The 14,376-nt window shown below is 39.5% G+C and overlaps 1 protein-coding gene across 1 annotated transcript in view; it reads right to left on the minus strand.

The window, feature by feature from the left end:
* LOC122788628 (inactive pancreatic lipase-related protein 1-like) overlaps nt 1-14,376 on the minus strand; it is a 659,185-nt gene that overhangs the window by 460,209 nt on the left and 184,600 nt on the right. The window lies entirely within an intron of this gene.

Below are 14,376 nucleotides of genomic sequence, written 5' to 3' on the forward strand. Positions count from 1 at the left end.
ATGAAAATAAGTTCATCTATTTTTGTAGTCACTGTCAGCCTTATAGCACATTGACTCCAAACTGCCTTTATATTGTGCAGTCCATGCCTCATCTCTAAGACATATTGTGCATATTTGAAATTGCCAGAATCTGTTAAATTGATCTTATTCTATTTGTTTATTCTAAACTGTATTTTGCTTAACTTGTTGTGCATATGCCATGTTTACTTTTTTTTACTATAACTAGTATAACTTAAAATACATTTTATCTGTTTTACAAATACTTATATTAAATGTCCTGGAGCTTTTCTCCTCAGGTCTCCACAGAGAATGGGCCAGCTGGACCAACCTGGTTAACAAATATCACCTAAATAAATAAATAAATAGTTTGTCTGTCTATGAATCCTGAAGTACACAAGTACTGTAAGTGAACATTGTCTAAGGAAGGGCTTTTTACATAGATCCTTTCCAATGAATAGCACATCTGCAAGTCATACTTTAAACCTCACTGCCTACAGTGCATAGTGGCAATTCTAAGCACTGACACATGCCTATGAATCAGAAGGGGCTTGCAAGCTATGCAAGCCAGTGTATAGTTATCATGCTTACTTTGCAAACACGAATGAATACTGGCTAAAATTCTGGAATAGCTTATTTGCACATAACAATATTATTATACATGTATAGAAAGTACAGGAAGGTATATGGATGGCGCAGTTGTGCAGCGGTAACATTGTCACCTCAGAGCAAGAGGTTCTCCAGTTTGATTCTCGGCTGGGGTGCCTTCTGTGTGGAGTCTGCCTGTTCTCCCTGCATTTGTGTGGGTTCCCTCTGGCTACTCCAGCTTCCTCTCATGTTACAAAGACATGCATCTGGAGCATTTCTCCCGGGCCTCAGCTGAAAACTGGCTTCATTCCAAGTTGGACTTTCCCGGTTAACAAATGTTAAATAAATAAATATGTTTACAGAAACTGTATAGTTTCTACTTTTCCCTTTATTAAAGCGTAGGATACTGTCGCAGTTTATCCCTCAAATGTTATCTATCCTTACTTTATACATTTCATTTTTCGGGAAATAAGAACGGCACTGATGCAGTCGATAAATCCATGCAGGAATGAGGAAAACTGAAGCCGAACCATTTTAAAACAAGTTATTTGAATAAATGCCAAGTGAACTGAGGGGTAGTGACCTGAAGAATCGGGGGTTGTTGGACACCACTTTCTTAATAAAGATCTTTTACTAAGGGAACTTTGGTAGCGACACACTAAATATTTCCATGAATTATAGAAATTAATTGTGGAACTTTTTTTTTGTTTTTAACAACACCTTGTGTTGCAAAACAAAATATATACAGTTGTGAACAGCTGTGGTATCTGTTGATAGCACATCTTCCCAAATAATCCACAGACATTTACTAATTTCATAGTAAATTTTACAAAAAAGTTAAACTTCACACCATTACCAAAACTGCTACAAATAAAAACACTAATTATGTACACAAATAAAAAGCAAGTTTTTAATAAATATGATTTTACAGGAGCTAAACATATCTCTACCAATAAAGGAACAACATTTGACTGAAAATTATGAGGTAACAAAAATTCAGAATAGCCCCCAGGGTTCAAAAAAGTTTGTGTAGGCTCCGTGTAGAGCTACACAGAATCTATCTATGTACATGGCCACGACTCTCCCTCGGCAGTGCACTATGCATATTAATTGTGGTCTGCCCCTAAGGGAGGTCAGCACAACATGGATATTGAATATGTGCAAGACTGAAAGACCCACATACCTTTTGTCCCATTAACCTTGACTGAAAGGTCTACAAGGCATTTTATTTCACTAAGCTGAACTTATTTTAGTTTTTTTTTACCTTTATGTGCTTTTTTGCATGATGCGTCACGTTATTTAGCTATGCTTAGCTCTGTGCAACCATATATCAGACATGTACCAGACATCTAAAAATAGAAACCGGGTGCATTCAATTTCTATTTTTTTTATTTTTATGTGCTTGTTTGCGTGATGCACCACATTATCAGCTATGTTTGATGCTGTGCACTTATGCATTACACAAACGTTAGACAGCTGAAAATACAAACCAGCTGGATTTAATTATTACACATACGTTAGACAGCTGAAAATACAAACCAGCTGGATTTAATTATTACACATACGTTAGACAGCTGAAAACACAAACCAGCTGGATTTAATTATTACACATATGTTAGACAACTGAAAATAGAAATCAGCTGGATTTAGTTACTACACATGTGTTAGACAGCTGAAAATAGAAACCAGCTGGGTTTAATTATTACACATACGTTAGACAGCTGAAAATAGACATCAGCTGGATTTAATTACTACACAAACGTTACACAGCTAAAAATAGAAACCAGCTGGGTTTAATTATTACACATACGTTAGACAGCTGAAAATAGAAACCAGCTGGATTTAATTATTACACAAACGTTAGACAGCTAAAAATAGAAACCTGCTGGGTTTAATTATTACACATACGTTAGACAGCTGAAAATAGAAACCAGCTGGGTTTAATTATTACACAAACGTTAGACAGCTGAAAATAGAAACCAGCTGGGTTTAATTATTACACAAACGTTAGACAGCTGAAAATAGAAACCAGCTGGGTTTAATTATTACACAAACATTAGACAGCTGAAAATAGAAACCAGCTGGGTTTAATTATTACACATATGTTAGACAGCTAAAAATAGAAACCAGCTGGGTTTAGTTATTACACATATGTTAGACAGCTAAAAATAGAAACCAGCTGGATTTAATTATTACACATGTTAGACAGCTGAAAATAGAAACCCACTGGATTTAATTATTATACGAACGTTAGACAGCTGAAAATAGAAACCAGCTGGATTTAATTATTACACATATGTTAGAAAGCTGAAAATAGAAACCAGCTGTGTTTAATTATTACACATATCTTAGACAGCTAAAAATAGAAACCAGCTGGGTTTAATTATTACACATACATCAGACAGCTGAAAATAGTAACCAGCTGGGTTTAATTACTACACATATGTTAGACAGCTGAAAATAGAAACCAGCTGGGTTTAATTATTACATATATGTTAGACATCTGAGAATAGAAACCAGCTGGGTTTAATTATTACACATATGTTAGACAGCTGAACATAGAAACCAGCTGGATTTAATTATTATACAAACGTTAGACAGCTGAAAATAGAAACCAGCTGGATTTAATTATTACACATATGTTAGAAAGCTGAAAATAGAAACCAGCTGTGTTTAATTATTACACATATCTTAGACAGCTAAAAATAATAACCAGCTGGGTTTAATTATTACACATACATCAGACAGCTGAAAATAGTAACCAGCTGGGTTTAATTACTACACATATGTTAGACAGCTGAAAATAGAAACCAGCTGGGTTTAATTATTACACAAACATTAGACAGCTGAAAATAGAAACCAGCTAGATTTAATTATTACATATATGTTAGACAGCTGAGAATAGAAACCAGCTGGGTTTAATTATTACACATATGTTAGACAGCTGAAAATAGAAACCAGCTGGATTTAATTATTACACAAACGTTAGACAGCTGAAAATGGAAACCAGCTGGGTTTAATTATTACACAAACGTTAGACAGCTGAAAATAGAAACCAGCTGGGTTTAATTATTACACAAAAGTTAGACAGCTGAAAATAGAAACCAGCTGCATTTAATTATTACACATATGTTAGACAGCTGAAAATGGAAACCAGCTGGGTTTAATTATTACACAAACGTTAGACAGCTGAAAATAGAAACCAGCTGGGTTTAATTATTACACAAACGTTAGACAGCTGAAAATAGAAACCAGCTGCATTTAATTATTACACATATGTTAGACAGCTAAAAATAGAAACCAGCTGGGTTTAATTATTACACATATGTTAGACAGCTAAAAATAGAAACCAGCTGGATTTAATTATTACACATATGTTAGACAACTGAAAAAAGAAACCAGCTGGATTTAATTATTACACAAACGTTAGACAGCTAAAAATAGAAACCAGCTGGATTTAATTATTACACATATGTTAGACAGCTGAAAATAGAAACCAGCTGGGTTTAATTATTACACATATGTTAGACAGCTGAAAATAGAAACCAGCTGGGTTTAATTATTACACAAACATTAGGCAGCTGAAAATAGAAACCAGCTGGGTTTAATCATTACACATGTGTTAGACAGCTGAAAATAGAAACCAGTTGGGTTTAATTATTACACATACGTTAGACAGCTGAAAATAGAAACCAGCTGGGTTTAATTTTTACACAAATGTTAGACAGCTGAAAATAGAAACCAGCTGGGTTTAATTATTACACAAACGTTAGACAGCTAAAAATAGAAACCAGCTGGGTTTAATTTTTACACAAATGTTAGACAGCTGAAAATAGAAACCAGCTGGGTTTAATTATTACACAAACGTTAGACAGCTAAAAATAGAAACCAGCTGGAATTTAATTATTACACATATGTTAGACAGCTGAAAATGGAAACCAGCTGGGTTTAATTATTACACAAATGTTAGACAGCTGAAAATAGAAACCAGCTGGGTTTAATTATTACACAAACATTAGACAGCTGAAAATAGAAACCAGCTGCATTTAATTATTACACATGTTAGACAGCTAAAAATAGAAACCAGCTGTATTTAATTATTACACATATGTTAGACAGCTAAAAATAGAAACCAGCTGGATTTAATTATTACACATATGTTAGACAACTGAAAAAAGAAACCAGCTGGATTTAATTATTACACAAACGTTAGACAGCTAAAAATAGAAACCAGCTGGATTTAATTATTACACATATGTTAGACAGCTGAAAATAGAAACCAGCTGGGTTTAATTATTACACATATGTTAGACAGCTGAAAATAGAAACCAGCTGGGTTTAATTATTACACAAACATTAGGCAGCTGAAAATAGAAACCAGCTGGATTTAATAATTACACATATGTTAGACAGCTAAAAATAGAATCCAGCTGGGTTTAATTGTTACACAAACGTTAGACAGCTGAAAATAGAAACCAGCTGGGTTTAATTATTACACAAATGTTAGACAGCTGAAAATAGAAACCAGCTGGGTTTAATTATTACACATACATTAGACAGCTAAAAATAGAAACCAGCTGGATTTAATTATTACACATATGTTAGACAGCTGAAAATAGAAACCAGCTGGGTTTAATTATTACACATACATTAGACAGCTGAAAATAGAAACCATCTGGGTTTAATTATTATACAAATGTTAGACAGATGAAAAGAGAAACCAGCTGGGTTTTATTATTACACATATGTTAGCTGAAAATAGAAACCAGCTGGGTTTAATTATTACACAAACGTTAGACAGCTGAAAATAGAAACCAGCTGGATTTAATTATTACACATATGTTAGACAGCTGAAAATAGAAACCAGCTGGGTTTAATTATTACACATATGTTAGACAGCTGAAAATAGAAACCAGCTGGATTTAATTATTACACAAATGTTAGACAGCTAAAAATAGAAACCAGCTGGATTTAATTATTACACATATGTTAGACAGCTAAAAAAAAGAAGTTATGTCCTTACCATAACGTTCCATGTGGAGTGTTCATCTCGCCTTTGTTCTTACACATGGGTTCGGAGCCGATCCTCGGCTCCAAGTCGGCCACTTAGCAAAGCTCTGTATCGAGAAGAAGCTCGAGACCAACCTATCTCCCACAATTCCCTCTGCCCTTACCTCAGATCTAGTTTGCAAAACAATACCAGATCCCAACGGGAATGAAAACATACAAACATACATACCAAGGCGTAGCAGAAACCAGCAGTAACAGCAGAGAGAAATCAGAAGTGGTCGAACCAAACCAGACCTCTAAACTGGACGTTCTTCCTGACCTGAGGGTGGGAGGGTGGGAATGTAAGAACAAAGGTGAGATGAACACTCCACATGGAACGTTATGGTAAGGACATAACCTCTTTATGTGAGAGTGTTCAATCTCGCCGTTTGTTCTTACACATGGGTAGCGTCCCTAGCTCCGTGACCCTGAGAGACTCATGGAAGAACGTTCCTGAGCACAGTGGAACCAAAGGTTGCCCTGTCCCTGGAAATCTTATCCACTTTGTAATGAGTGATGAACGTATGTGGTTTAGACCAAGTGGCAGCCGCACAAATAGTATCTAAAGGTAGGTGGGCCGCATGAGCCAGTGATGTAGATACTGATCTAGTAGAATGTCCTTTCGGTTTGGTGGGCAAACTCTGCTCAGTAGCAGTATAAACAAAAGTAATACAATCAGATAGCCATTTGGAGAGGGTACGCTTTGTCACTGCCATGCCCTTTCTTCTGTCCGCAAAGGCTATAAAAAGTTGGTCTGCTTTTCTGTGATCCTTTGTTCTATCTAAGTAGAATCTGAGTTGTCTATGAACATCCAACTTGTGTAACATATATTCCAGCTTATTGGAATGGTTCTTGAAAAATGTGGGGAGTTCAATGGACTGATTAATGTTGTTGACTGAACAAACCTTGGGAAGAAAGGACGGGTTGGTGCGTAGGGATACCCTATCAGGGTGAAAGATCAAATATGGGTGCTTAATGGAAAGAGCTTGAAGTTCTGACACTCGTCTAGCTGAAGTGATAGCTACTAGAAAGAGAGTTTTCCACGACAAGAACTTTAAAGAACAGGACGAGGCTGGTTCAAAGGGTGGTAGCATTAGTTGGGATAACAGGAGGTTTAGATTCCACGGAGCTGTAGGAAACCTGACTGGTGGTCTAATATGAAAAGACCCTTTTAGAAAAGCCTTACAAAGCCTATGAGTCATAATAGGCGCTCCATTTTCTCCTACATGAAAGTTTGAAATAGCAGCCAATTGAACCCTCAAGGTGGCAGGAGAAGCGCCTTGATGAAATAGCATGGATAGAAACTCTAAAACTTTGTTTAGTGGGGCTATTAAGGGATCTCAATGTTGTGCAGTTGCCCAGTATACAAAACGCTTCCACTTACTAGTGTAAATTTTTGTAGTGGAAGCTTTATGAGAAGCTACTAGAATATTCTGAACCGCAGGAGAAAGAAGATCAGACCTGGCTAAGAAGGGAAGCGGAGCAGCCAAGCTGCTAGTCTGAGGGACAGAAGCGGGTGGGGAGCCCCTGACGAATGGGTCAGTAGATCTGGCTCTGGGTCCAGGATCCAGGGCTCCCGTATTTGGTGTGCTTGAAGAAAGGGAAACCAAATTTGACGAGGCCAGAATGGGGCAATGAGAATCACAGTCCTTTCCAGATTCTTGGCTTTCTGCAGAAATCTTGGTATCAGAGGTATAGGAGGGAAGGCATACAGGAGACCAAATAATCGTGAATCAGAGCGTCCCTGGGGACTTCCCCTGGCGGGGGTAATAGGGCGAAGTAGCTTCTGCATTTGGCATTCATTGGAGATGCAAACAGATCGCAGCAAGGCTGGCCCCACTTGCAGAATATCATGTCCGCTATTGTCTGTTTGAGGGACCACTCGTAAGGTAACAGGATGGCTCTGCTCAACCTGTCCGCTATGACGTTGGATAACCCCGGGATGTGCGTTGCTATCAGAAAGCGACCCGTGGACTCTGCCCATTGCCAAATTCTCATGGCCTCTCTGCACAACTCGTAAGATTTGGTTCCTCCTTGCTTGTTTATGTACCAGACTACGTACATGTTGTCCGTTTGAACTGCAATGGTCCCTAGAGGTAGAAGGGGAGAAAAGTGTTGCAACTCTAGGAACACTGCCCTCATCTCTAGAACATTGATGTGCATGTTGTACTCTAGATTGGTCCATTCGCCTTGGACTGTCTGTCCCTGAAAGATGCCCCCCCACCCTATCAGGGAAGCATCCGTGGTCACCGTAGCTATTGGAGTGGGTAGCACAAACGGTCAGCCGCCAGTGAGAATGTAATTCTGTAGCCACCAAGATAGGTGTGTCTTGCAGATGTTTGTGATGTGAATTTCATGTGTCAGCGGTAACTGTTGGAATGACCATTGTGCGAACAGCAGCCATTGAAGAACTCTCATGTGCAGTCTTCCCAAGGGTATTGCAATGAGGGGAGCCGACATGAGACCCAAAACTTTTAGAACCAGTTTGGCCGGGGATTTCTTGGACAACAGGAGTAGAGATATGTGATTTTGTAGAGAGGCTATTCTTTCTGGGGGAAGTCTTAGAATCAAGCAACGGGTATCCAAATCTGCTCCTATGAATGAGATATGCTGTGATGGTTGTAATGCAGATTTTTCGAAATTTATGGAAATTCCGAGTTGAACACAAAGTTCGAGTGTGTAATCCCTGGCCTGTATCAGTCGACGCTTGGTGGTGGCAGTAAGGAGCCAGTCATCCAGATACGGAAACACCTGGAATCCTAGGCGTCTCAAGTGAGATGCTACCACTGCCATGCATTTGGTGAAAACCCTGGGGGCTGAGGTTAGACCAAAAGGCAGGGCCCGAAACTGAAAGTGACTGGCTCCCAGCCTGAAGCGCAAGTGATCCCTGGACGCTCTGGCCATTTTGATGTGGTAGTATGCATCCTTGAGATCTATTGAGCACATCCAGTCGTCCTTCTGTAAGAATGGAAGGATCGATTGAAGCGTGACCATCCGGAACTTTTCTTTCTTGACGAAGGTATTGAGATTGCTTAGGTCCAGAATTGGCCTCCAGTCCCCTGTTTTTTGGAACTAAAAAGAACCTTGAGTAAGTTTCGAATCCTCTTTGGTCCACCGGGACTGGTTGGATGACTCTTTTTTTCTAGCAGCTTTGAAATTTCTATAGCTGCAGGTTCTCGCAGATGGGGCGGTACATCTGGGAATCTATTCTGTAACGGGAAATAGAAATGGAATTTTGTAACCTCTGGTAATAATGCTTTTTACCCATTTGTCTGAGGTAAGACTTTGCCAGGCCTGAGGGTATAAAGCTAAGCGACCCCCGACTGCCTCCAGAGCAGGACAGTCGGGCCTCCCTTCAGGAGTGCTGGAAAGGTTTCCCAGGGAGCGTATCCCTGTCACCTTGGTTTTGCGGACCCCCTCTGCCGCCAGGGTGACGTCTTCCACTTCTGCCCCCCCCCCTCTCTGCCTCTGGAGGGGGCATCATCCTGTGTGCCTGGGAAGGAACCCTGGGGTTTTCGAAACCACATTTTTCCACCTCGTTGCCCTTTGGGGTACGGTCTAGATGGGGTGGAAAAACGGACTCCGACAGCAGACAGAGTCTTTCCCTCTTGCTCACACCGGGTAAGGGTCTCCTTTACTTTGGGGCCAAAGAGAGTGGCACCATCAAATGGGGCGTTAGTAAAGGAAGACTTGAAGGCTTCCGCAAAGGAGCATAAGCGCATCCAGGATTGTCTACGAAGAGCAATCGCTGAAGTCAAGAGCCCTACTCGATCCTTCGGCTGCATACGAGATGAGCCTCATGGACGAGTTCACAATTGATGTAAGGGTATTGAGCTGTGCTGTAACCTTTTCTGACAGCAGCATCTGTTGTACCCTGAGGGTATCTCCCAACTCTTTGACTAGATCCCTCTGTAAACGTGTGAAATGTGTCAAATAGTTCAGCGATCGCATGGAAAAAGTTGCTGAACTAAAAATGCGCTTCCCATACCTGTCCATAGTCCTAGAATCTCTGTTAGGCGGATGGACAGATGAGGAAGATTCAGACATCTCCTTTTTAGTGGCAGCTGCCACCACCATAGCGTCCACTGGAACTCCCTTTGTGAGGTATGCCTTGTCTTGAGGGGCCGTAATATATTTATTAGGCTTTCTAGGAACTGGCTCCACTGTGTCAGGTGTCTCCCATGCCCTTTGAGCAATCAAATCCATCAACTCATCGAAGGGCGGAGTGACCCAGGAGGAGGAAGGGCGAGCACTGAATGCCTTCAGCAAGACTGACTCATCCTCAGAAGGGGGTAGGGCTTGCCAATCACCTCTCTGTTTTAGGATCTCCAGGATGTCAGAAAAGGAGACATCCTCTGAGGGTGATTTTGGGGACCCTTTTGACTCATCCAAGTCAGTGTCCGATGTTAAGGACTCTAGTGGAGAATCCAAGTGCCTCCTCTTACACAATCTTTTCCTCGGGACTTCCTCGGGGGGGCATCCGATGAAGCCTCCGAGGAAGAGGGGGCTCCCTCTGGGAGCGGCTGAGACACTGGTGCTTGACGCTTTTGAGTAGCTGTAGGTGCAGAAGAGGATAACAGGCCTTTATGGGAGGGAGAAGCCGTCTCTGCTGAAGTGGTTGTCTGAGTCGACAACACCTTCCTCATAGGTCGAGGCCCAGCCCCAAGTCGAGGAATCCCCCAGTTCCGAAAAAGGTGGAGGGATCCCCGAGGTGGGGGCCGAGGGCATCGACCCCGAGGACGGAGCCGAAGTGATCCGTGCCAAGGCACCGAGAGGGAGAGTCGGAACCGAAACATCGGTTCAACTCTCGGTCCCGGAACCAAGGATAGATCGTCGGCTCCGAGATTCCAGTAATGGATCCGTCGGAGTCGAGGTGAATGGTGCCGACTGAGAGAAAGACGGCTCCGGCACCGATGGCTCCACGATCATCAGATCAGCCTCTCCCGGCTCCGAAGGCTGAATAGGCCTCAGAGGAGGAACAGATGGAGATAAAGGAAGGCTTTCAAGTCTCGACACCAACTGGGAGGAGACTGAAATGAATTTGGACAAGGCCGTATTCTCCATTAACTTCTGCACCACACGATCTACATCGGAGTCAGAGAGGGGTGTGGAAGAAAGAGTCGAAGGAATCGAAGACGGACCCGACCTCAAAACCACAGGAGGTGGAAGCTCCGTCACCGGTTCCAAGACTCGAGGCTCGGTGACAGACAGGAGTTCGACACTCGGCCCCGAAGTCTGTGGAACCGGTGAACGAACCTTAAATGAAGAGCTCGGAGCCGATGACATGGGCACCGATGTCTTCGACTCCTTCGAGGATTTAGATGCCTGGTCTGATTTATCAAGAGCCTCTTGAAAGGCAGGCTTCAAAAGGCCCCTGTCCATCAGCTTCTTGCGCCTATCTGTCATGACCCTTCCACTGAAAGAATGACAAATATTGCAGTCTTCTTGCAGATGGAGAGGGCCAAGACAGTAGACACAGGAGCTATGGTTATCTGTGACAGATATTTTCTGTCCACATTGGCACCTTTTGAACCCTGACTTTGCTTTTTCAGACATATTTAAGCAAAAAAACAGTCAAATCAGATAATTTTGTCAAAGCCTGAACAAACTTGAAAAGCAGTCACAGTCAAAAACACTAAGGATGGTACCGACAGGTTATACTAGTGTTTATTCAACTCTAACAAAGCCAATAGCAATCAAAAAAGGCTATTATGATTCAGTCAAATCCAGTAGAATTAGTGGGTGGGGTAGGCCCTTAGGGAAACCTCACTAAAAATCTATATACTATATATATAGAAAGTTAAGGAACCCCTGACTCACGCACACACACACACTAATAATCTCAAATTCGAAATACTAAAGAGTTTTCTAAGAATCCTAGAAAAAAAGGGTATCTTATCTGCCAGTTGGTCTGAGCTCATCAAAAACGATGCGAATGTTGCAGCGGCAAACTAGATCTGAGGTAAGGGCAGAGGGAATTGTGAGAGATAGGTTGGTCTCGAGCTTCTTCTCGATACAGAGCTTTGCTAAGCGGCCGACTCGGAGCCGAGGATCGGCTCTGAACCCATGTGTAAGAACAAACGGCGAGATTGAACACTCTCACATTAGAAACCAGCTGGCTTTAATTATTACACAAATGTTAGACAGCTGAAAATAGAAACCAGCTGGGTTTAATTATTACACAAACGTTAGACAGCTGAAAATAGAAACCAGCTGCATTTAATTATTACACACATGTTAGACAGCTAAAAATAGAAACCAGCTGGGTTTAATTATTACACATATGTTAGACAGCTAAAAATAGAAACCAGCTGGATTTAATTATTACACATATGTTAGACAGCTGAAAATAGAAACCAGCTGGATTTAATTATTACACAAACGTTAGACAGCTAAAAATAGAAACCAGCTGGATTTAATTATTACACATATGTTAGACAGCTGAAAATAGAAACCATCAGGGTTTAATTATTACACATATGTTAGACAGCTGAAAATAGAAACCAGCTGGGTTTAATTATTACACAAACTTTAGGCAGCTGAAAATAGAAACCAGATGGGTTTAATTATTACACATACGTTAGACAGCTGAAAATAGAAACCAGCTGGGTTTAATTATTACACATATGTTATACAGCTGAAAATAGAAACCAGCTGGATTTAATTATTACACAAACATTAGACAGCTGAAAATAGAAACCAGCTGAATTTAATTATTACACATATGTTAGACAGCTGAAAATAGAAACCAGCTGGATTTAATTATTACACAAATGTTAGACAGCTAAAAATAGAAACCAGCTGGATTTAATTATTACACATATGTTAGACAGCTGAAAATAGAAACCAGCTGGGTTTAATTATTACACAAACGTTAGACAGCTGAAAATAGAAACCAGCTGGGTTTAATTATTACACATACGTTAGACAGCTGAAAATAGAAACCAGCTGGGTTTAATTATTACACATATGTTAGACAGCTGAAAATAGAAACCAGCTGGGTTTAATTATTACACAAACGTTAGACAGCTGAAAATAGAAACCAGCTGGGTTTAATTATTACAAAAATGTTAGACAGGTGAAAATAGAAATCAGCTGCATTTAATTATTACACATATGTTAGACAGCTAAAAATAGAAACCTGCTGGGTTTAATTATTACACATATGTTAGTTAAAAATAGAAACCAGCTGGATTTAATTATTACATATATGGTAGACAGCTGAAAATAGAAACCAGCTGGATTTAATTATTACACAAATGTTAGACAGCTAAAAATAGAAACCAGCTGGATTTAATTATTACACGTATGTTAGACAGCTGAAAATAGAAACCAGCTGGGTTTAATTATTACATATATGTTAGACAGCTGAAAATAGAAACCAGCTGGGTTTAATTATTACACAAACGTTAGACAGCTGAAAATAGAAACCAGCTGGGTTTACTTATTACACATACGTTAGACAACTGAAAATAGAAACCAGCTGGATTTAATTATTACACATATGTTAGACAGCTGAAAATAGAAACCAGCTGGGTTTAATTATTACACAAATGTTAGACAGCTGAAAATAGAAACCAGCTGGGTTTAATTATTACACATAAGTTAGACAGCTGAAAATAGAAACCAGCTGCATTTAATTATTACACATAAGTAAGAAAGCTGAAAATAGAAACCAGCTGGGTTTAATTATTACACATATGTTAGACAGCTGAAAATAGAAACCAGCTGGGTTTAATTGTTACACAAATGTTAGACAGCTGAAATTAGAAACCAGCTGGATTTAATTATTACACAAATGTTAGACAGCTAAAAATAGAAACCAGCTGGATTTAATTATTACACATATGTTAGACAGCTGAAAATAGAAACCAGCTGGGTTTAACTATTACACAAATGTTAGACAGCTGAAAATAGAAACCAGTTGGGTTTAATTATTACACAAACGTTATACAGCTGGAAATAGAAACCAGCTGCATTTAATTATTACACATATGTCAGACAGCTAAAAATAGAAACCAGCTGGGTTTAATTATTACACATATGTTAAACAGCTGAAAATAGAAACCATCTGGATTTAATTATTACACAAACGTTAGACAGCTGAAAATAGAAACCAGCTGGGTTTAATTATTATACATACGTTAGACAGCTGAAAATAGAAACCAGCTGGATTTAATTATTACACATATGTTAGACAGCTGAAAATACATACCAGCTGGGTTTAATTATTACACAAACGTTAGACAGCTGAAAATAGAAACCAGCTGAATTTAATTATTACACATATGTTAGACAGCTGAAAATAGAAACCAGCTGGGTTTAATTATTACAAAAATGTTAGACAGGTGAAAATAGAAACCAACTGCATTTAATTATTACACATATGTTAGACAGCTAAAAATAGAAACCAGCTGGGTTTAATTATTACACATATGTTAGACAGTTAAAAATAGAAACCAGCTGGATTTAATTATTACACATATGGTAGACAGCTGAAAATAGAAACCAGCTGGATTTAATTATTACACAAATGTTAGACAGCTAAAAATAGAAACCAGCTGGATTTAATTATTACACATATGTTAGACAGCTGAAAATAGAAACCAGCTGGGTTTAATTATTACACATATGTTAGACAGCTGAAAATAGAAACCAGCTGGGTTTAATTATTACACAAACGTTAGACAGCTGAAAATAGAAACCAGCTGGGTTTACTTATTACACGTACATTAGACAGCT

The sequence above is a fragment of the Protopterus annectens genome, chromosome 14.part0 (genome assembly GCF_019279795.1).
Source record: "Protopterus annectens isolate FY-2018-M chromosome 14.part0, PAN1.0, whole genome shotgun sequence".
NCBI lineage: Eukaryota > Metazoa > Chordata > Ceratodontiformes > Protopteridae > Protopterus > Protopterus annectens.